Below are 23,671 nucleotides of genomic sequence, written 5' to 3' on the forward strand. Positions count from 1 at the left end.
AGTGGCCCACGTTCAAACAACCAATACATAGTTAGAATGGTTCGAAAGGGAAGAGGAGGAAAATTAGGGTAATCACGCAAAGAAATGCAATATTGAATGAAATATATATGGACAGAGAGAGAGGTTTTATTCCTGTTTAGTTATTAATCTGACAGATATACTTGAGACCTTCTGCTTTAAGAAACATTATTATATATTTTTTGGAAAATAATTATTATGAAATCTTATCACATATTGTTTTTATTGTTATCACATTTTCTAAATAAAAATTCCTTATATACTGTTGTTACTGACTATTCATATTAATATTATTCAGACGAAAATATCCTTTTTAATTATCCTATAAGCAGCTCTCTCTCATTCTGTCCTCCATTTTATATCGCCTGGATTGATTATTTAAATACTAAGGGTAGATGTTTGATATGTTTTTTGGATGTGGCCAAGGATCACAAAACCGTAAATGGCTACTCCACCAACTTGTGCTAGGCTGTATCTATTTTTGCCCTAGATTGACTGGACTATAATTATAGGTATTACCAATAATATACGAATCTTGTCACAAAGATGTTACACACCAGGTTTCGTAGCCGTGGGTTGATAAGCCATCAAAGCAACAGTTTTGCAAGGATATTATTTTATCAATTAATCTATGCTAAGAACACATTACTGAATATGCTAATCTAGTAGTACAGGATATGTATTTATGGCATAACTTAGTTGAGTTACCAGTATTTGAGTGTAATGGGCCACTTGGCTCCACCCCTCACAACCATCTAGGCTACTTATAGAAAGTATTTCAATTTGCTATATTTCTTATATTATATTATATTTATATTTCAGATCGGTCACGTCTTAGCTAACCCCCCCCACCGCCACCCCCTGCCCTCAGGCTCACACTTGCTCACTCACTCCGCCTTTATTTGTGGCTTCAGCGGTAACGTCCAACACACCTCCAAGCTATTCAAGAAACCCAACACTTTCAATATCTCCTGTTCATTAGTCTTTTATTATTGCCATGTTTTTATTTTTTGTAATAAAAAATTGTAAACGTCTGGAAAATAAATGGCGTATGAAATACTGTCATCCGAGTATTATTTTACCTTCCAAAAAACATCCATCAGAACAATCTCATAATAACTGTAAGACCTTGAAATCCTGAACATGAGGAGGTGCGGGGATAGAAGGTTATTTATAACAAGGTGGGGGTTAAAGGTGATGGGGGACAGGTGACACTGGGTGACCTAAATTTAAGTCTTGACGGGTTCGCTTATTAACCTTTATAAGGTAATGATAGTAATACCTTTACTGATAGCAGTTAATATCAATGATTCTAAGTCGCCATCACGACTGGCACATAACGTTATAGGGTTACTGAGATCATCTTTGTATATCTGGTTAATGCGCTGATGCACACATTTCACTGCTTTTCATTTCACATAATTTATTTTCACAAATTGTTTCAGAAATAATAAATATTCAATAATATAGGAAATAAAACAAATTGAAATACTTTCTATAAGTTGTGAGGGGTGGAGCCAAGTGGCCCATCACACTCAAATACTGGTAAATCAACTAAGTTATGCCATAAATAAAAATCCTGTACTACTACTAGATTAGCATGCCCAGCAATGTGTTCTTAGTACATATAGATTAATTAATAAAATAATATCCTTGCAAAACTGATGCTTTGATGACTTACACAACCCACGGCTACAAAACTACCATTATTTAAATAGTCACTCCAGGCGATATAAGACGGAGGACAGAATGAGAGAGAGAGAGAGAGAGAGAGAGAGAGAGAGAGAGAGAGAGAGAGAGAGAGAGAGAGAGAGAAGAGATAGAGAGACAAGAGAGAGACCTTACCTTACAGACCTTACATCTTGTTCAGGTTGCCCCAGGTCCCTCAGTGTGAGGCACCTCTAATGTCTACCAGAGAGTTGCTAGTGCATCTTCCGGTATATTTTGCATCCTCCAATCTTGGATGGTCTCGGATGCAGCTTAGATATTTTTTGAGTTTATTCTTAAACACATCTACGCTCACTCCTGATATATTCCTCAGATGAGGTGACAACGCATTGAATAGACGCTGCATTGTCGATGCTGGTGCTTAGTGGATTAATTAATGTCCTGTGTGCTTTCCTTATTTTTCCTGGTATTGTTTTGGGCACTATTAATCTACCTCTGCTTGCTCTTTCTGATATTTTTAGCTCCATGATGTTTTCGGCAATTTCTTCTATCTGTTTCCATGCCTGAATTATCATGTAGCGTTCTCTTCTCCTTTCTAGACTATATAATTTTAAGGATTGTAGTCTTTCCCAGTAGTCAAGATCCTTAACTTCTTCTATTCTAGCTGTAAAGGATCTTTGTACACTCTCTATTTGTGCAATATCCTTTTGATAGTGTGGGTACCATATCATATTGCAATATTCAAGTCGACTACGAACATATGTTTTATAAAGCATAATTATGTGTTCAGCTTTTCTTGTTTTGAAGTGCCGTAACAACATTCCCAATTTTGCTTTACATTTTGCCAATCGTATTGCTATTTGATCACTGCATAACATGTTCCTATTCTACATCACACCAAGGTCTTTAACTGCTTCCTTATTTGTGATTGTCTCATTATTAGGTCCCATATATGCATATAGCTTTCCTTCTCTGTCTCCATAATTTATTGATTCAAATTTATCAGAGTTAAATACCATCCTATTTACCTCTGCCCAATCATATACTCTGTTAAGGTCTCTTTGTAGCGCGTTCCTATCTTCATCACAAGTAATTTCTCTACTTATTCTTGTGTCATAGGCGAAACTACTCACTACCGAGTCCTTAACATTACTGTCTATGTCTGCAATCATAATAACAAACAGTAATGCAGCTAACACCGTACCTTGTGGCACACCGGATATTACCTTAGCTTCATCCAATTTCTCATCGTTTGCAATAACTATGTTTTCTGTTGTGTAAAAATTCTTTTAACCATCTTCCTACTTTATCCACTATATTATGTTTTCTAATTTTCTTTGCTAGTATATTATGATCTACCTTGTCAAAAGCTTTTGCAAAGTCTAGATAAACCACATCTGTTTCATTTCCGCTTTTCATATTTTTGTATATGTTCTCACGGTGGACTAACAGTTGGGTTTGTGTACTTTTTCCGGGTACAAATGCATGTTGTCCTATATTAAAACAAATTATTTTTCATTAAATGTTTCATAATATTTTTCTTCATTACCCTTTCATACACTTTCATAATATGTGATGTTAGACTCACAGGCCTATAATTACTTGCCTCTAGTCTTGATCCACTTTTGAAAGTAGGAGTAATATATGCTAATTTGTGCTCATCATAAATCTTGCCTGTATCTACACTTTGTCTTAATGATATTGCAAGTGGCTTTGCGATAGAATGAACTACTTTCTTTAACAAAATAGCAGGGACACCATCAGGCCCTGCTGCAGCTCCATTTTTAATTTCATTAATAGCCTGCAAAATATCGCTTCATAAATATCTATGTCTGCTAAATATTCACTATTTTCATCCCTTACTTCTATATCATTATCTTCATTATCTATTCTAGGGGTGAATTCTCTCTTATATCGTTCTGCCAATATGTTGCATATTTCCTTTTTTCATTCGTTAATCTCCCTTCAATTCTTAGAGGGCCTATTTCTATTCTTCTTTTATTCATCTTTTTCGCATACGAGTACAATAGTTTGGGTTTTGCTCGATATTTACTAGGGTTTTTTCTTCCAAGTCCCGTTTTTCATTTTCTTTTGATTGTATAATCTTTTGTTCTGCAATTTCTATCTTACTTTTTAGTTCGATCACTTTCCATGCATTTTTTTCTTTTGCAAGACCTTTTTTCCACTTTCTGATTTTCTGGAACAAGATCCTTCTGTCTCTTGGTATGCATGACTGATGTTTACTTTTCTTCTTCGGTATATATTTATCCACTATTTTTTCTAATATTTTATATAATATCTCCGTATTTACCTTTATATCATCACTTACAAAAATGTTATCCCAATCTTTGTTTAATTCTTCATTTATTTCTGACCATTTTATATCTTTACTGTAGTAGTTGTATTTTCCATATCCTTCCCACTTTTTCATTTCTTGCTTATCTCTGTTTTCACTTGCTTTGGAATGGACTGTTAATTCTATGACATTATGGTCTGAAATACTCGCATTATAAACTATTATTTCTTTAACATAATTCACCTCGTTCACAAATACTAGGTCTAAAGTATTTTCCTTTCTTGTTGGCAGGTGATTTATTTGTTGAATGTTGTATTCTAGTAGCATATCTAATAGGATTTCGAATTGCCTCTTATCTTCTGCACTACTATTACTCTCTTTTTTATATGTATAACTACAACCACAATCTCCTATTCCTTCTTTCCAGTCTATGAAGGAAAGTTTAAGTCTCCAGATGGGAGAATAGTCCAATCCTTGTGATTTCTACATATATCATCCAATTTTTCTATTATTGTGTCAAACTCTTTAGTATTAGGGGGTCTATATATTACTATGTTCATTAATTTTTCAGATTCAAATTCTACCACTATTAGTTCACATTCTGAGTTACTATATTTCTCATATATTTTTCCTTGTTTTTTGTCTTTCCAAAACATTGCGATTCGCCCTTGATTCCTATTTTTTCTATCTGATCTATAAGTTTGGAACCCATTTATTTGATCATCATTACCAGTCTCTTGGGAATACCAGGTTTCACTTATATTCATTATATCTATTTTCTTTTCAATTTGGGTTAGTTCTTCTAAGTACTCTATTTTTCTTTTTGAGTTACTCGTAACTAAACCCTGCACATTCATCACTATGATGGTTTGTGTGTCATCTCCTTCATTTAACCCTTAAACGCCGACTGGACGTATTTTACGTCGACATTTTTTGTCTCTCGGGTGCCGACTGGACGTATTTTATGTCGACATACAAAAGTATTTTTAAAAATTTGCTGAAAAATACTTTTAGGCCTACCAGCCGAAAACTCTTGAATCACGCGCCTTGGGGGATGCTGGGAATTCACAGATCAAGGTGTTGTTTTGTTTACAATTGTTACGCAGACGCACAAGCGCGAATTTCTTTCTTGCCGCACTAGAAAGTATCTGTGACACATCTCGGAAATTATTTAGTCACTTTGACATAATTTTTGTACCATTTTAAATTAGCCGTTACATGGAGTATTATATGTAAGGCCTAGGGTTTTTTATTAATGATATATTGTCCATGTGTTCTCTGTGACCTATGGAATGTGGAGAACAGTGCAGGAGCGGCGACCCGAGAGTAGCTGAACAATGAGTTTCTATGGGTGACGTGAGATAAATGCCGAGTTAGACAAGTCAATGTACTGAGTTTATTAACTCTTCTCAAAGTGCCTTTGTGAAACTGGTTGCGGCCAGTAAGTGTGAGGCGCTAACGAACTGTGTGTTCGTATGTGCGTGTGTGCCTCTTCCCTTTAATAGTTTCATACGCAAGTCTATGGGGGATTTTGATAGAGGATCTTGGAGACAAAGGCAAGATGCCGTGGCGTTTGCCGGGGAGTTTTAATTAACTGTGTTTAAGTGTTCCGGTTGCTTGGGTGAGTGTTGAAGTGTTTTAGCCGAAGGCTGGCTTATTATCTGTTTGACATTTTTTATGATAATATCCAATATTTAGTCATTGATTGTTAAGCTTGTGTGTGTACTTACCGGGATGTGTTCTGTATCTTTGAAACAGACGATTCTGGCAATGGAGAGGGACAAAGAGTTCCCAGAGGGGTGTAGACTTTTGGTGACTAGACATTTTACTATTTCGGGGTTTTTTGAGTTAGTCTGTAAGACTTGATTACTTAATTGATTATCCATTATTTATTCACTGTTAAAAAACGTTAATGTTATGATGCGACTCTCTCATTTTCATTACCTGTTAGAATGGAGAGAGAGAGAGAGAGAGAGAGAGAGAGAGAGAGAGACGAGAGTGAGAGGAGAGAGGAGAGAGAGAGAGGAGAGGAGGCTGGTGTTTGGTTGCCGTTCCGTTTTCGATGCTGACACGCTTACCTAATGAATAATGGGGGGGGGAATCCCCCCATGACAGTGGTGGCAAGCAGTTAAGAGGGGGTATAAAAGTTTTCTTTTTTTTTTCTATGCCTAGGAACGCCAATGTAGAGATATGGGTGACCAGTTAGGGGTTATGGCTTAGTGATAGTTTTCGAACGACAAAGCCTTTGTGGGATTGTGGAAAATTGTTAAATTGTTAGATCTCGGTTGCTAAGTGAAGGGGGTAGAGAAATATCCGTCCGTGAGATGTGGGATGAGGAAAGAAATTTCTATTGGGGTCATCAAATTTGCTCGTACCGAGATTTTTCAGGGAGTGAGCCGTGAGACAAGTAACTCAGTTTGGTTTGTGAGTGAGAGTTGCCAGGTGCCTTCTCGCCGATCGCGTTTGCATTGTGCCGACGAGATTTACGTATTCTATGCAAACTCCGAGTTATTTTTGTTCCCATTATGGAGTGGTGAGTGTTAAAACTATTGTTTTGAAGGGGAGGGTTGTTTTAAATATTTCAGTGGAATGGGATTGGTTCAAGAGGTCAAAACATTTTTTCTTTGCCCATAGTAGCAGAAGTGACGTGTTTTCTTTATTCACGCCTGTTTATGATAGACGTATTCGTCTTTGTTTTAAACACATAAGAGTGTATAGAGATGTGTTTTTTGCATGTGAACTGTGCTTAGATAAGCATATTTGGCTTGGAGACAAGAGCGGTCACTGAATTTCACGGGCTCAGCAAATTGCGAAGGGAGTATGGCCTGCCTCGAGGGAGGGTATTGCGAGGGTACCACTGGCCTCCCTCGAGAGATAGTGCAGGGAGATGGGTACTAGTGTATACCTTGGGAGGGGGTCTTCAGACACGGTTCAAGGGGAGACGGGGACTACTGGCATGCCTGGGAGTGTTCTGCCGCTTGACTGTGGGGTTGTTCTAACGGGGGGGAGAAACCTTTTTTTTTTCTCATTGGGGGTGAACTCCCCCTTTCTTTTTTTCTTTTTCGGGGTGTTGGGGGATGAGTTTGCCCTTGACATTGGATGCTAAGACATCAGCTGATTGATTAGTTGATGAAGTGAAACGCCCGTAGTCTTTTTTTTTAGAAAAGAGATTTTTTTTCTCTCTCTTGGAGGAAAAGAAAAGGAAATAAAGAGAGAATTGAAATGCATTGTATGGGTGTATGTTTTCCTTGTGCTTTCGAAGACACAAATATATTGGGGAGACACAGATTATTATTATTTTTTTTTTATTGTGTTGGAGAGATTACTGTGAAAAATGGTGCCGAATGGTGTTGCCTGGTGCCGTAAAAGGTGTTGCATCTGGAGAAATTGTGTCATGAGGTTCAGCATTACTGTGTATGCTATTTGAATTTCACCCTTACTTGAGATCTTTGCAAGAGAATTATTGCTATGGAGAGTTATTATTGTTATTGATAATTGTTATACTTGAGATGTGTTACAGGAGGGTTGCTTAAGTATAATTATCATTTCGGGAGACATACTTTGCGAGAGATTTGAGATATTTCATGGGAGATTAGTTGATAATTATTACAGATAATTATTCATGGAAAATTATTGCAGCGAATTAATGGGAGAGATCTTGTCTTAGTTATTTGTTGAGTTTTTGTAACTTTGGAGAATATTTCAGTGATTCACTGGGGATGAGTTTTGCTGAATCTTAATGAATCTGGCTGAATCTTGGTGAATTGTGTTGAAACTTGCTGAACTTTTGCTGAATTTTGTGCTGAATTTTTGGAGAATGGACAAGCATTAACATTGGTGATATTTTTTTATATACCGATACTGGTGATTTTGATGATAGCAATTTTTGTGGTGATTTTGCTGATAGTGATATTTCTGATACTGATTTTTTTTTTTTTTTTATACTAATACCTGGGCGTTTTAATGCTATCAAGGGTGGTCGAATCTTTTTTTAATTTGGGAGGAACTAACAACACATTATTTTTTTTGTTTTCCTCTTTTTTTTATGAGTTCAGCAGATAATTGCTTGACATCTGGTGAGTTACGGGAGATAGTGAACAAGGCCGTTGATTTTTCTTTTCTCCTTTTTTGGAAGTTAGCCATCGCTGACACAAGTTTTCTTTACCATGGGTGAATTTGAATTTATTTTTTCTCTCCAGTTGGTGTGAATATTTTTTAATATCTCAGTTCGTGACTTAGAGTCATTGTTCGGGAACGTGTTCGTGTTTCAGCTATTTGATGCTGTAGAGAAATACACGGGAGAATTCTTACATGTTTTGAATGCATACGTAGTGGCACTACATTTTTTCTCTGGATATTTGTGTTCCAGAAATTGTGAGTTTTTCTGCACAATACCTTTGTTGTATTTGTGACAACTTTGTGAGAGAGGAAACTTGGCTAAGTTTTCTAGTGGCCTATGTCGTAGTACGTATGGAGAAGTCTTGGCTAAGACACTGTGAATTTGGAGTTCTGTTATAATGAGTTGTGGCACATTGGTGATTTTTTCTAGAATTTTCTAGACAGTTTTATTTCCCGAGTTTTTGCCCTTTTTTAGCAATTATGCTAAATGGAGAGAGTTTTATAGTTTTGACTATAACATTGAGTTATTCTCTGGAGAATTGGCGTTATAATTGAGATATATTTGGAGTTATAATTGGAGGTATATATTATTTTGGAGTTATATTTTGAGATATAATATATTGGAGATATATTTTTGGCCATTTTGATATTTGCCAATGGTGATGAGAGCTATGTTTAGTTCAATTATTTTGCAGCCATCTTTGTTGCAAATGGAGACACATATTTGGAGATTATGGGGCAATATTTGTGAGTGTGCGAGTTAGTTGCCTTGAGTGCACATTTTTTTGGAGGTAGGATTTCATTTTTTGATATTCCTTTTTGGAGATATATTATTTGGAGCCTTGTTTTATTCCACATGGAGTTATTGGGGAAATAGAGGTAAATATTTTGTATTTGCCGAAATAGAGGTGATTATTCTCTATTCCTGGAGTGGTGTTGTTTTTTTTTATTAACATGTGGCTATTGGAGAAATAAGAGAGAAATATAAGGGGGTTGGTTATTAACCAAATGGAGGAAATATTTTTATAACCGGAGTGGTGTTATTATTTATATGGTGTCTCATAATTATATGTGGAGTTGGAGTTGATCTTTGGCGGGTGACCCTTTTTTTTTGTGGTTATGGGAGTTTGTTTTTTTGCGCCAAGAGAAGAGTTCTGTGGTTCTCTTTTTTGGTTTCGTGACTATTTAGAGAGAAGTGGCATTACTGCATTACGAGTCATTTGGAGATGTGTGCATTTTTTATGTTCACAAGTGTATTATTTTTGAAGAAATATAATGGGGTAAAGTCATGGTGAGAGAATAAGTCTTTGAGACAAATTTTTGAACACATTAGTCATATCCTGGAGTTAATTCTGTGAAATGTGTCAGTTAGACCTTTTTTTTGAGAATCATGAGTTTCCAAACTTATGTGTCTGACTAGACAATTTTTATGCTGCTGTTAGAACATGCGTCCGCAGGCGATTTTTCTGCTGACAAGCGATGTGATGAGCGCTGTGCTGACTTTTTTCCTCTGATGATGATAGATCAGAATTTTAGCAATATCTGGAAATGTTGACAATAGCATTTCACGAAAGCGCATGGGTAAGAGTTTGCTTTCTGGCAAATTCCATAACTTTACATGGAGCATTTCTTGGGAAAAATGCGGGGGAGTTATGTATATCATACATGTATTATGTATTTTGTGATTGGGGAAACCTACTTGTGATTATCTTTTTATTATTTTTTTTCCTTTTCCTACGAGTGATGTAATTTGGGGGATTGAGCTTAAGTAGCATGGGGTTGTTATTTACGTAAATGGGAGTTGACATTAAGTCTTATTGTAATTAATTGTATGAGCAGTAAAGGGGTTTTTGCTGTTAAAAGTTGGAGGTTTTTTACTGATTTTGTGGGTTGCTGTAATATCAGAGCTTGAGAGAACATTTTTTGGGTCTGGGTGTGTTACGAGATTCTTTTTTTTCCTTGGGCTCATTACGATTTTTTCTTTTCTTTTTTCTCTTATGAGCACATCCGAGTTTGAAATGTGAGTACAGAAGTCCGTGGAGTTGCTGTGATTTCTGAGTTGTGTGTGTGCTGATGTGTGAGTTGGAGAATTGAGTTGGAGAACTTGATGTTTTTTTTTCTTTGAGAGTTGTGATGATGACTTATGATTTAGTAGTCATGTTAAAGGGAGTTAGTTGGGAGACGTTCAGTTAGTATTTCTGACTTTTTGAGATCATTGTTTGATAGAAAAAGTATGTCTGGGTTAATTTTCTTAGACTGACCAATGACTTAACTGACATACTAACACACACCAAAAGTCATTTCCCGACGCCAGCAAGACGTCCACCAGCCGTGCAGAGAGTACTGCTGTCGTGTTGTCCAGGGTGATTACAAGAATTTCCATGATGGTGATCGCAAGAATTCTACAGCGTGTTTTTTGGGGATCTGCAGAAGCCGTGAGAAGTCTCCTACAATGAGGGAGGCATTCCGTCTTCCTACAGTCTACTGTCTGTGCAGCTACTTGCAGACAAGCAAAGAGGGATATTCAAGAAATGCAGAAAAAATTAGAGAAAAATTCTAGTGTTATTGGGAGATATAAGAGTAACAGACTTTATTTCATAATGCCAGAGACGTGCAGTTTTTACTTGTATTTTATTTTGAGCCGGCCAGTGTGTTTTGTATTATATAAGCAATTTTGCTAGGCTGGGGCTAGCATGGTGTGGCCGAGCTATGTAAGGCCTAGGGTTTTTGATTAATGATATATTGTCCATGTGTTCTCTGTGACCTATGGAATGTGGAGAACAGTGCAGGAGCGGCGACCCGAGAATAGCTGAACAATGAGTTTCTATGGGTGACGTGAGATAAAAATGCAGAGTTAGACAAGTCAATGTACTGCAATGTACTGAGTTTATTAACTCTTCTCAAAGTGCCTTTGTGAAACTGGTTGCGGCCAGTAAGTGTGAGGCGCTAACGAACTGTGTGTTCGTATGTGCGTGTGTGCCTCTTCCCTTTAATAGTTTCATACGCAAGTCTATGGGGGATTTTGATAGAGGATCTTGGAGACAAAGGCAAGATGCTGTGGCGTTCGCCGGGTAGTTTTAATTAACTGTGTTTAAGTGTTCCGGTTGCTTGGGTGAGTGTTGAAGTGTTTTAGCCGAAGGCTGGCTTATTATCTGTTTGACATTTTTTATGATAATATCCAATATTTAGTCATTGATTGTTAAGCTTGTGTGTGTACTTACCGGGATGTGTTCTGTATCTTTGAAACAGACGATTCTGGCAATGGAGAGGGACAAAGAGTTCCCAGAGGGGTGTAGACTTTTGGTGACTAGACATTTTACTATTTCGTTTTTTTGTTTTTTTGAGTTAGTCTGTAAGACTTGATTACTTAATTGATTATCCATTATTTATTCACTGTTAACAAACGTTAATGTTATGATGCGACTCTCTCATTTTCATTACCTGTTAGAATGGAGAGAAAGAGGTGGAGAGAGAGAGAGGTGTCGGTGTGCTAGAGAGAGAGAGGATGGGAGAGAAAGGAAGGAGGAGGAGAAGGAGAAGAAGAGAGAGACGAGAGAGAGAGAGAGAGATGAGAGAGAGCTGTGTGTTGTTTGTTTGCTTGTTTCGTGCTACACGCTTACCTAATGAATAATGGGGGGGGAATCCCCCCATTACATATATATGAAAATGTGCGCATTTTTATGTAGAATACAACAAAAAAATACTCATGATTGTAGCTTTTATCAGTTTTGAGATATTTTCATATAAATAACGATAAGTGCCGAAATTTCAACCTTCGGTCAACTTTGACTCTACCGAAATGGTCGAAAAACGCAATTGTCAGCTAAAACTCTTATATTTTAGTAATATTCAATCATTTACCTTAATTTTGCAACTAATTGGAAGTCTCTAGCACAATATTTCGATTTATGGTGAATTTATGAAAAAACTTTTTCCTTACGTCCGGGCGGTAACTCTTCTGAAAAAAAATCATACATGCGATTGTGGTAATGTTTGCACCATTTTAAAATTAGCCATTACATAAAGTTTTATATATGGAAATGTGCGCAGTTTCATGCACAATACAACTAAAAACAACCCATGGTTGTAGCTTTTATCAATTTTGAAATATTTTCATATAAAAAATGATGTGACAAATTTTCAACCTACGGTCAATTTTGACTCTACCGAAATGGTCGAAAAACGCAATTGTAAGCTAAAACGCTTATATTCTAGTAATATTCAATCATTTACCTTCATTTTGCAACAAATTGGAAGTCTCTAGCACAATATTTCGATTTATGGTGAATTTATGAAAAAAATAACATTTTCTTTATGTCCGCGCGGTAATTCTTCCGAAAAAATCATACGTGCGATTGTGGTAATGTTTGCACCATTTTAAATTAGCCGTTACATAAAGATTTATATATGAAAATGTGCGCAATTTCATGTAGAATACAACAAAAAATAATTGAAGGTTGTAGCTTTTCTCATTTTTTTAATATTTGCATATAAATCACGATAAATAGAAAAAAAACCACGTTCGGCCAACTTTGAGCCTACCGAAATGGTCGAAAAACGCAATTGTAAGCTAAAACTCTTACAGTCTAGTAATATTCAGTCATTTATCTTCATCTTGAAACAAATTCGAAGTCTCTAGCACAATATTTAGATTTATGGTGAATTAAAAAAAAAAAACTTTCCTTCCCTCCGCGCGAGGATTCTCCGCCACAAATCTCCGAAATGTGTACGTCCCATTCTCGGAATATTTGTTCTGTTTCATATTAGGCATTTCATAGAGTTTTATGTATGAAAATGTGCGCAATTTCATGTAGAATAAAACAAAAAATATTTGAAGGTTGTAGCTTTTCTAATTTCCGAAATAATTGCACATACAAAAAAATATAAAAAAAAAATTCTACATTCGGTCAATTTTAACTCGTCAGATATGGTCGAAAACTGCAATTGTAAGCTAATACTCTTACAGTATAGTAATATTCAATCATTTGCCTTCATTTTGAAAGAAATTGGAAGTCTCTAGGACAATATTTAGATTTATGGTGAATTGTTGAAAAAAATATTTGTTTACGTCCGCGTGTTACGAATTCATGTATTATTTTGTGATAATATTTTCTGTGTTGCTTTTATCGTTTTACAATGTGTTATATACCAAAATGATAGCAATTTAGTGTACATTACAACGAAAAAAAGTAACTTGTTACTTTTAACCATTTTGCGCACAGCACGATTTGAATACAATTATATATGAAATTTCGTTTTTGCGCTATCATATATCGCATTATTTATATATGATAATGATAATTTTTTTCATTTCTGATAGTTGCATACTAAACTTTAGCCAATGACAAAAAAAAGGAGCCAAAAATGAACTCTTAATCTTGAAAACTAAGCGCGCTGTGATTTTTTGAAAAAAATATTTTTTCCGCTTCCGCGCTCACTCCGAAACACCTCCGGCACACGGGAGACAATTTTTATTTTACCGCTTCGGCGTTTAAGGGTTAATAAGGGTAATAATAAGGATTTTCCCACGTCTCTTTCCTGTTCTGGTATGTTGTTCTTTTCTTCATTTCCAGAAATTCTGACATTAAAAAATCCAACTTTTCCATAATATTTGATCTTCCTTCATTATAATTATTCATTTTGTGTCTGAATCTGCAATTTTCTCTGTATCTGCAATATCCCCTAGCATCGTACATACAGTATTTATCTCTTGAGCTGTAGTATCTTGGAGCTGAGGCTTGGAAATTATTTGCTGACACTCCATATCGCGGTGATGGCTTGCTTTTTTCCTTCACCTCATATACTTTGTTCCTCTCTTTATTTGTTTCTTTCCTATTTTGAATTTTATTATTTAATTGATTATTTAATTTATTTTGATTCATGGCTACAGGGTGCATATATTAAAAAATTTTTTCGAACTTACATCCTTTTCCTTCTTTTAGGTGTTTGCAATCATCCTCATAGCCGTCTAGGTATGCACATTTACCATAGATTTCATAGTTGTGACATACCTTGGGATGTTTGTAGTAACATCTTTCTCCGAATCTGCAATTCCCTCTTTTCAAAAGGGTGCAGACTTTGTCTTTCTTGTCTATTTTTTCCTCTTTCCCATCAGTGTGCAGATCTGGGTAGAGCCTCTTCAGGATTTTATTTTGTGTTGTCATGTCATAATTTATTTCTTTGTATGTATGCTGCTTGATTGTCTCATATGTAGTATCAATGAGTATCTCTGCATCCATACTTTTATCTTGTTCTTTGTTTTCCTTATTTTTTTCTGTCATTTCAGTTTTGTTTTCTTCTCTTCCATTTTCCTCTTCTTCTTCTTCCTCCTCTTCTTCATCCTCAACTATTTGTACATTAAGCCTTGATTTAATAACATTGTCTATCCATGTTGTGTGTGAGAGAGAGAGAGAGGAGAGAGACGTTAGTTATTAATCTGACGGGTATACTTAAGAAATTCTGCTTTAAGAATCATGTTATCATATATTTTTTGGAAAATAATTATTATGAAATCTTATATCGTATTGTTTTTAATCATTATCACATTTTCTAAATAAAAATGCCTTGAATATTCAGATGAAAATATCCTTTTTAATTATCTTATAAGCAGCTCTCTCTCTCTCTCTCTCTCTCTCTCTCTCTCTCCATATATATTTCATACAATATTGCATTTCTTCGTGTGATTACCCTAATTTTCCTCCTCTTCCCATTCAAACCATTCTAACTATGTACTGGTTGTTTGAACGTGGGCCACTTTCAGGGCAAGAAGGGCATGATTTCACCAAGCCAGGCCTGGTGGGGCGACACCACTTTTGTAACTGGGTGTACATAAGATCAAAATAAACACATACAACAAATTCCCAAACCTGAGTGCTATTAACACCTGGCAGCTAGGGAACTCACAACACAACACCAAAGAAGCCATTACTGAGATTTTTAAAATCCTCAGAACAGTGACACTAGCAGTACCTCTCAATTCTGATGGAGAAAATTTTCCTCTCATGAAGAAAGCTAGAGCCTTGATCTAATCATTTATTGAAAAAATTAACTTCAGTAATTCTTCGTCAAGTGCTACTTCTACCTTCCACAATGAATGGCTCTCCAGTTTACTCTATACATCAGCAAGCTTTGTTCATTCACCTCACTTCAGGACGAGACAGAAGGAACCCGATCCTACTTCTTAGACCTTTTCCAATCCTACCCACTTCCCGATACTTTCTTTTTGTTTACTTTTGCGAGACTTAGAAGCACACAGCCAAACAGTCTAATGAAACAATCTGGATTAAAGCTCTGTTAACCCTCAAGGAAAATATTTCTAGCTAGTATTTAGAAAACTCAATTCCTACATGTTTTAGGATTCATGTTGTGATGAAAACATCAAATTTCAATTTTGTCAATGAAATCAAGAATCTGTCCATCCACAAAAGGATTCAAACCTGGGCTAGGAAGGTCATAAAGTTTAAGGTTATCAAATACAAGAATTTTGAATTGATATTCTCAACTAGAATTTCAAGCAATAAAATAGGAGATCTGCACATTCCAAGGACACAGGAATATAGTATTGATAAGAAGTATATTGTATATTTAAGTATGACCCCAGTCCTCTACCTTATTAAAGCTTGACATCATCGGATTTTGACGCAAAATTTCGAGTAAATTTTGCATCAGAGCTTGAAGAAAAAACCAGAATCTGCCCCGATAAACCATATGATTTTCATTTAAAAAAAAGTGTGTTTCGGTCAGACACCGCTAGTTGGCACTCTTGGTGGTGTTGTTATTAAAAACCAGCTCATTCTGTTGCTATTGTTTTGAGCAAGTACATGCTTGTACAGGAATATTTCCTTAGTTTTTATTGCCTTCTGAACTGTAATTTGATTCAATCATGGGTTCCAAGACAGCCATTGCAAACAAGCAGAAGAGGAAAATGGTAAGAGTTACAACTGAACTTAAGGAGGAGATTATTTAAAAGTATAAAATGACATTTTTATAATAATATAAAGTTTCACTTATACTTACCCGGTGGTTACATATAGCTGTCGTCTCCTGACGTCACGGCAGAATTTGAAATTCGCGGTAGCGCTAATGGTTTGACAGGTGATCCCTCTACTCCCACCCTCTACCGGGTACCGGGAACCATTCCAACAATAAATCAGAAGTTTCATGCCTACCTGTCCATATGAGGGGAGGAGGGCGGGCTTCGTTATGTAACCACCGGGTAAGTATAAGTGAAACTTTATATTATTATAAAAATGTCATTTTCACATATATAACTTACCCGGTGGTTACATATAGCTGATTGACACATTTAGGTGGTGGGACAATGGCAGCTAAAATAACAACTGTTGGAATTATCCGAAGATATAGGTTCCTTACCTTTAAAGACCGCTGACTCAGTGGTTACTGCCTCTGTAGTCTGCTGGCCTTTATTGTACCGACAGGATATATGGATCCATGCGTCGGACACAATAATAAGTACTTGCCGTTGAGGACGTGACCGTAACAGACAAGACTATAATGCCCCTGCTCAGGGCGCAGTACAAATCACCACAAAATACAATGAAAAACGAGGGATCACCACAACCGTTTAAGAAATACACCAAGACATTAAAAGACTGAAAGATACTCAAAAAACTCCCTGTATCTTCAGACAACTTTAAAACTACAAAAAAAACATAATCAAGGAGAAAAGTTAGTGAGGATGGGATACATCCTTCTCTCCCTCACCCAATACCGTGTCAGTCACAATGAATGGCCCCAATGTACTGCAATTTTCATATGTGGTTTGCAAATCTGTCAGATAATGAGATGCGAAGACAGAATTGCTTCTCCAATATGTAGATTTAATAATGTCTTTTTCAAAGACAGATACGTCTAAAGGCCATAGACGTAGACACTGCTCTAATTTCATGAGCTTTGACTTTAAACACTTTGATATCTGAGTCCTGACATTGTCCGTGTGCCTCAGAAATCAAAATTCCTTAAAAAAGAAGGAGAGCGCATTTTTAGAAAGAGGACGAGAAGGATCTTTCACTGAACACCACAGGTTATCACTCTTACTCTTATACTTGGTCCTTTGCACATAATGTCTAAGTGCTCTCACTGGACAGAGAAGACATTCAGGCTCATTAGGCCCCACTAACTCCGAAATGTTCTTTATAGAGAAAGAACGAGGCCAAGGACGTGAGGGATTTTCATTCTTAGCCAAAAACCCCAGCATTGATGAGCAAATGGCATTGCCCTTAGCAAATCCAACTCTCTTATCAATAGCATGCAGCTCACTGATTCTTCTAGCTGATGCTAAAGCACAAAGAAAAAGTGTCTTCCTGGTCAGATCTCTAAAAGAACTAGAGGAGATCAGTTCGAATCTATCTGACATCAGCCATTTAAGAACTACATCCAGGTTCCAAGCTACTGTTCTTGACTCCTTTGTCTTGGTCGTATCAAAGGAACGAATCAGGTCTGAGAGGTCTTGATAATTAGAAATGTCTAATCCTCGATGTCTGAACACAGAAGACAACATAGCTCTATAACCCCTAATCGTCTGGGTAGAAAGCTTCTTATTCTCACGAAGAAAAGAAGGAAGTTAGCTAACTGAGCTATAAAGGTCTTAGAAGACGAAATTCCTTCTTCTTTGCACCAAGCTCTGAATTGGACCCACTTAGCTTGGTACACTCGATCAGAGGATTCTCTTCTGGGTCTAGCAATAGCCCTTGAAGCTCTCTTTGAAAATCCTCTCTTTCTGAGGAGATGCTCGACAGTCTGAAGGCGACTAGTCGAAGAGCGGACAAGTTGTGATGGAACCTCAGAAAGTGGGGCTGTCTGAGTAGATCCTTCCTTAACGGTAACTCTCTCGGAAAGTCCGTCAACAGCAGTAGTAGATCCGGAAACCATTCCCTGGCCGGCCAAAAGGGGGCTATCAGAGTCATCCTGACGTTCTGATGACCTCTGAACTTTGCCAGAACTAATCTTAGCATTTTGAAAGGTGGAAAGGCATACAGATCCAGATTTGACCAGTCCAGAAGCATGGCATCCACTGTAAACGCCTCCTCGTCTGGAACTGGGGAGCAATACAGTGGTAGACGAGCTGTCTTGTTTGTGGCGAAGAGATCCAACTGAGGACATCCCCAAATCCCCCAAAGCTTCTTGCATATTTGAGGATGTAACGTCCACTCTGTGGACGTTACATCCTAGCACAGAGATAACGAGTGTGTCCCCCCGTTTTTTTATTTAAGAGAGAGCCGTGGTGTTGTCTGCTTAAACCAGCACTACTTTCCCTCTTACCTCTGTCTTGAAGTGCATTAGAGCCAAATGAATCGCCTTCAACTCTTTTAGATTATGTGCCAGCTTCTCTGATGAATCTGCCAAAGTCCCGACACTTCCTTTCTCCCCAGAGTAGCTCCCCACCCTTTGTCCGATGCGTCTGACAAAAGCGTAAGGTTGGGGCTCAACTGGTTTAGAGACAAGCCTTCCTCTAGCCTTCCTTCTGATTTCCACCAAAGGAGGTCCTGTTTGATTCCTTCCGAGATGGGGAACACAAAGGAGTCTGGGAACTTCTTCCTTTGCCACTTCTGCTTCAAGTAAAATTGAAGTGGTCTCATGTTGAGCCTGCCCAGACTTACAAATTGCTCTATTGAAGCCAAGGTTCCTAAAAGGCTCATCCACTGATTCGCCAAGCAAGTTTGTCTGACGAGAAATTCGTCTATTTTGTTCAGGCAAGAGTCGATCCTTTGGAGAGACGGAAAAGCCTGAAAAAGAACTGAATTCAGTCTCACTCCTAAATAAACTATCTCCTGAGAAGGAGTGAGACATGACTTTTCCTTGTTTACTAACAAACCTAGGCTTTCCGTCAGCCTTAAAGTCTTTTGTAGGTCCTCCACACACTTCTGTCTGGACCTTTCCCTGAGAAGCCAATCGTCTAGATACATGGATATTCGTATCCCGTCTAGATGAAGCCACTTTGCTACTGACAACAGAACTCTGGTGAACACTTGTGGAGCTGTCGACAGGCCGAAGCAGAGGGCCCTGAACTGATAAATGCGGCCCTGGAACACGAATCTCAGGAATCTTCTCGATTCCGAATGAATCGGAATATGAAAATAAGCGTCCTGAAGGTCTATGGAAACCATCCAATCTCCAGGATGAAGCGCTGCTAATACCGATCGGGTCGTTTCCATAGAAAACTTCGTCTTCAGGACAAAGACGTTCAGGGCACTGATGTCCAACACCGGTCTCCAACCCCCCGTGGCCTTCTTTACCAGGAAAAGGCGATTGTAAAATCCTGGTTCCTGCGGAGAGTCCACTAACTCTATGGCCCTCTTTGCCAGTAAGGCGAGAACTTCTTGATGGAGGGCGGCAAATTTTTCGGAGTTCTCCGAGTAAGCTGACAAATTCACAGGAAATTCTGTGAGAGGGGGGTGCTTGATGAACGGAATGGTGTATCCTTCCTTCAGGACCTGGACCGTCCAAGGATCCGCTCCGAGATGAAACCAGGTCTGCCAGAAAAGGTGTAATCTGGCTCCTACTGCTGTGTGGAGGACTACGGGCCTACTTCTTGATGGAAGAGGGAGTGGTTTTAGAAGAGGCTCTACCTCTCCCACGAAACCTGGAGAAAGATCGAACGGGAGCTCTCCCTCGAAATGGTTTAGGAGCTTCCGTGGAGGGAGCACTCCGTGGAGGGAGCACTCCGGAGCTATCTTCCTGGGCTTCTTCACTGACTGTGATAAAAGATCCTGGGTCGCTTTCTGTGTTAAAGATTGAGCGATCTCGCTCACAATCTCTTGTGGAAAAAGGTGTTTCTTGTCCAAAGGAGAGAAGAGCAAGGCAGACTTCTGGTTCGATGAGACCCCTTTTGACAAGAAGGAGCACCAAAGCTGGTCCTTTTTCTTCAAACACTCCAGAGGCAAAAATGGCAGCGAGCTCCGAAGCTCCATCACAGATGCCTTTATCGATACAATCCAGTACCGAGGCAAAATCCTTGAACTGCTCCTCCGAAAGTCCAAATGACTTGACTTTCCTGGCCAGCGAAGCAATGGCCCAATCCAGGAAGCTAACAACTTCAAAAACACGGAAAACACTCTTGCAAAGATGCTCCAGTTCATTTGTTGAAAAGAAAATCTTAGCAGTATTAAGGGCTGCTCTGCGGGAAGAGTCCACGAGACTAGAAAAGTCTCCCTGAGCGGAGGCAGTCACACCCAGGGAAAAAACTTCTCCAGTGTCATACCAGACACGGCTCCTTGACGAAAGTCTCGAAGGGGGAAGACAAAAAACATTTTTCCCCTGTTCCCTCTTCTCCAAAAGCCAAGCGTTAACTTTCTTGATAGCTTTCTTAGCCGAAATCGAGAGGACGAGACGCGTGAACGAGGACGAGGAGTCAGGCTTACTGTCCTTTTTCCACTGTGAACTAGGAGAAACTGGAACGGAAGGCGCAAAAGAATCTCCAAAGTTTGTCAACGAGGATCGTAAAAGGAGTTTATACCCCGACAAATGCTTGTCTTTTTCTGTAAGTACTTCTCCTTCTTCCTCCAAATCCAACGAACTTCCTTCGACGAAACTGGCGAACATACCATCGTAAGAGGAATCCTGTTCGGCGAAGTCACACCCTGATGCGTCCGAGGAGGGTGTGAGAAAGCAGGAGAAGACGTCTGAGCCTGTACTGAGACGAATCCGGGCGGCTGAGCTGGCGGCTGAGCTGGCGCTCGAGCGAGAGCCTGACGTGGCGCCATAGACGGAGTTAGGAAAGGAGTCCGACCAGGCGCCTGAAGTGGCGTCTGAAGAGGAGTCACATGGAGAGTCTGAGCCTGAAGAGGCGACTGAAAAGTAGCCTGCGAAGAGGACTGCACAGTAGTCTGCGGAAGATGTAAGGCGGTCGGGAGCGCATTCGGGGACGAAAGAGACTTGCCAAAAAGCTCCAAGATACTGCCTAACTTGGCATTCATCTGTTCAAACACCAAAGGTTGAAGATCCACCGACGTAGAAGGCGCGGGAGGCGTAGAAGGATGATCCACAAACACGTCTGGAGCCGCAGGAGTTATCGCTTGAGGAGGCTCTGGAGAAGGCTCCGAAGGAGTGTGCGTGTTCGGCTTCTCCACTTCTATGAGAGAAGGGCGATAAATCGAAACCGCCGGAGAATAAGCTTCAGGCTCCTCCCAAAAACTACAAGAAGGTTCGGCAGCCGCCACCTTCTTGGGAACCGCAGCAGGCGAAACATCGCGAGACCTTTTCAGCGGTCTAGAAGTCTTATTACGCCAACCTCTATAAGAGGAAACATCTGAACTAGAGTCGCTTGACGAAAAACACTTCCTCGCAACACCTTTCCAATGGTGAGCGACAGCATCCTGGGATACGGCTACAGGATTGCTTGAGGGGGCGGCTGCTCGGGAGCAGATTCTGCTCGCCTCCCTTCGGTTTTCGGCATGCCTCCTCCAGGATCTGGGGAGTTTGACAGGGGCGCCTAGGTACCTAGGAGAACGAACGGGTCGAACAACCACCTCCTCCACTACACTTGCACTAAGTAATTTATCACACTTAACTACCACTTCTTGCACTGTCTCACCCATTTTCTGCATAGTGGTGAGGAAAGAGACAAATTTCGAGTCCATATCGGCTCGTAATACTGACACGGGATCGGGATCGGGAGATACAGATTCGAGGGCAGGAGCAACCACTACGGGGTTAATAGGAACAGGATTAACAGAATTCAGAGGAATATCCTGGCTACTCACTGACTTAGAAGAAGATCTCTGTGAAGCCTTTCTGATTCTATCTTTTTCTAACTTTCTCATATACTTTCCCAGTGCCTTCCACTCCTGAGATGTTAGAGACTTACATTCTTCACACGTATTCTCAAAAGAACATTCACGTCCCCTACAACTAACACAAGTAGAATGAGGATCAAGTGAAGCTTTAAGAAGTCTAGTCTTACACCCACTACTACACACCCTATACTGAACAGAGCCGGTGTCAGACATCGTGAAGAATTCAAAATAATTCCTAAAAAGGACAACAATATCAAAACCAAAATAACTATAGCGCTAGCAAAAAGATCAGTAAACTCAAGGTACATCACCAAAAGGAGAAAACCAAGATGATCAAATCCAAATTCCAACCAGCAGAGGAACCGTGTTACCGGTTCCGACGGCAGGAAACTTCTGATTTATTGTTGGAATGGTTCCCGGTACCCGGTAGAGGGCGGGAGTAGAGGGATCACCTGTCAAACCATTAGCGCTACCGCGAATTTCAAATTCTGCCGTGACGTCAGGAGACGACAGCTATATGTAACCACCGGGTAAGTTATATAAGTGAAAAGAGGCATTTATTGGTGTGACTGATTTAGCATCTTATTTTTAATATTTTATTAATCTATTGTAATAATAAGGCTTGTTTTTCAATGTTTTATTAATAGCAACATGTTTTGTGCCTATCCATTATGGCACATACTATATCTAGCTTTGCCGATGGTAATAAGACCGCATTAGACGTAGGCCAGTTTTTATATACAGTATACGATTAAAAATAAAAAAGGGCATCTAATACAATGTTATTTAACTCTGAACTTATTTAATGGTGATATAAGTGTAATGTTTTGTGTAAAAAGGTAAGGTTAGGGCAATAAGTGATGGTCAAGAACGGATTAATCCATTTTCAGTAATTTCTTATGGAAAAAAACTTATTCAGATTTAAATTTGACTGAATCGCATCTCGAAGCTTCTTTAGCGGATAAGGTTGAGGTTGGAGGTTTTTATATGTATATCCATTCTGGATACATTTCCACAAAGAAATTACTGAATACAAAAGCTTTATACATGCTATGCATGTAACTTAGGCCACTAACACATCTCTTCACAATGCCACAGCTCTCCCTCTGACCATTTATCTCCCAAAACTTTGGTCCTAGGAAATTTCCTCTCATCATTTATTGTACATTGATACAAATCACAATTAACTTTCCTCTGAATCATTTAATGTGCATTGATACAAATCACAATTAACAAAGTCTGGTTGGCACAAATGTCTCCCTACCCTTTTCCTTCCTATAACATTATTCATATGATGATTATTATAATAATTACAAAAAAATATTTCCCAATTAACCTTTACATAATCTGCCAGACAAGTTTAAGACAGCATATCCAGCAGACTCTTTTCACAGGTATAAGAGCATTTGACAAGTAGCACTCACCCTATCCAGGACCTTTGCAACACCAGTGTCACAAGGATCTTTCTCAAGCACCAGCAATGTGTCTTGAGACTGTATAAGAAGGACATCCCTCCAAAGTATAATGATACAGCAAGCTGGGTAGCATGCAAGCACCATAAATAAATTCTTTCCTTTTACAGTCAGCATTCTCATGAACCACTATCCAGAACTGCAGTAATTGCTAACTGTTAATTAGTTATCACCTAAGGCACCCAAGCATAATGTTAGAATATGCACTAAGTATAAAATAACTAATCAATGTTCTGAATTTGCAACATTCCCAAACACTTTCAACTTATATAAAAAAATATTGTTGAAAACATTTACCAAAACATAATTTGCTAAGAATTTGGGACAAGTTGTATTTCTTGGAT

General features: G+C 38.6%; 1 protein-coding gene across 2 annotated transcripts in view; it reads right to left on the reverse strand.

Moving 5' to 3' along the window:
• The window catches only part of LOC135204186 (uncharacterized), a 70,271-nt gene that overhangs the window by 3,419 nt on the left and 43,181 nt on the right, over positions 1-23,671 (reverse strand). The gene's annotated exons all lie outside the window — the stretch shown is intronic.

This window comes from Macrobrachium nipponense, chromosome 44 (assembly GCF_015104395.2).
Source record: "Macrobrachium nipponense isolate FS-2020 chromosome 44, ASM1510439v2, whole genome shotgun sequence".
Taxonomy (NCBI): domain Eukaryota; kingdom Metazoa; phylum Arthropoda; class Malacostraca; order Decapoda; family Palaemonidae; genus Macrobrachium; species Macrobrachium nipponense.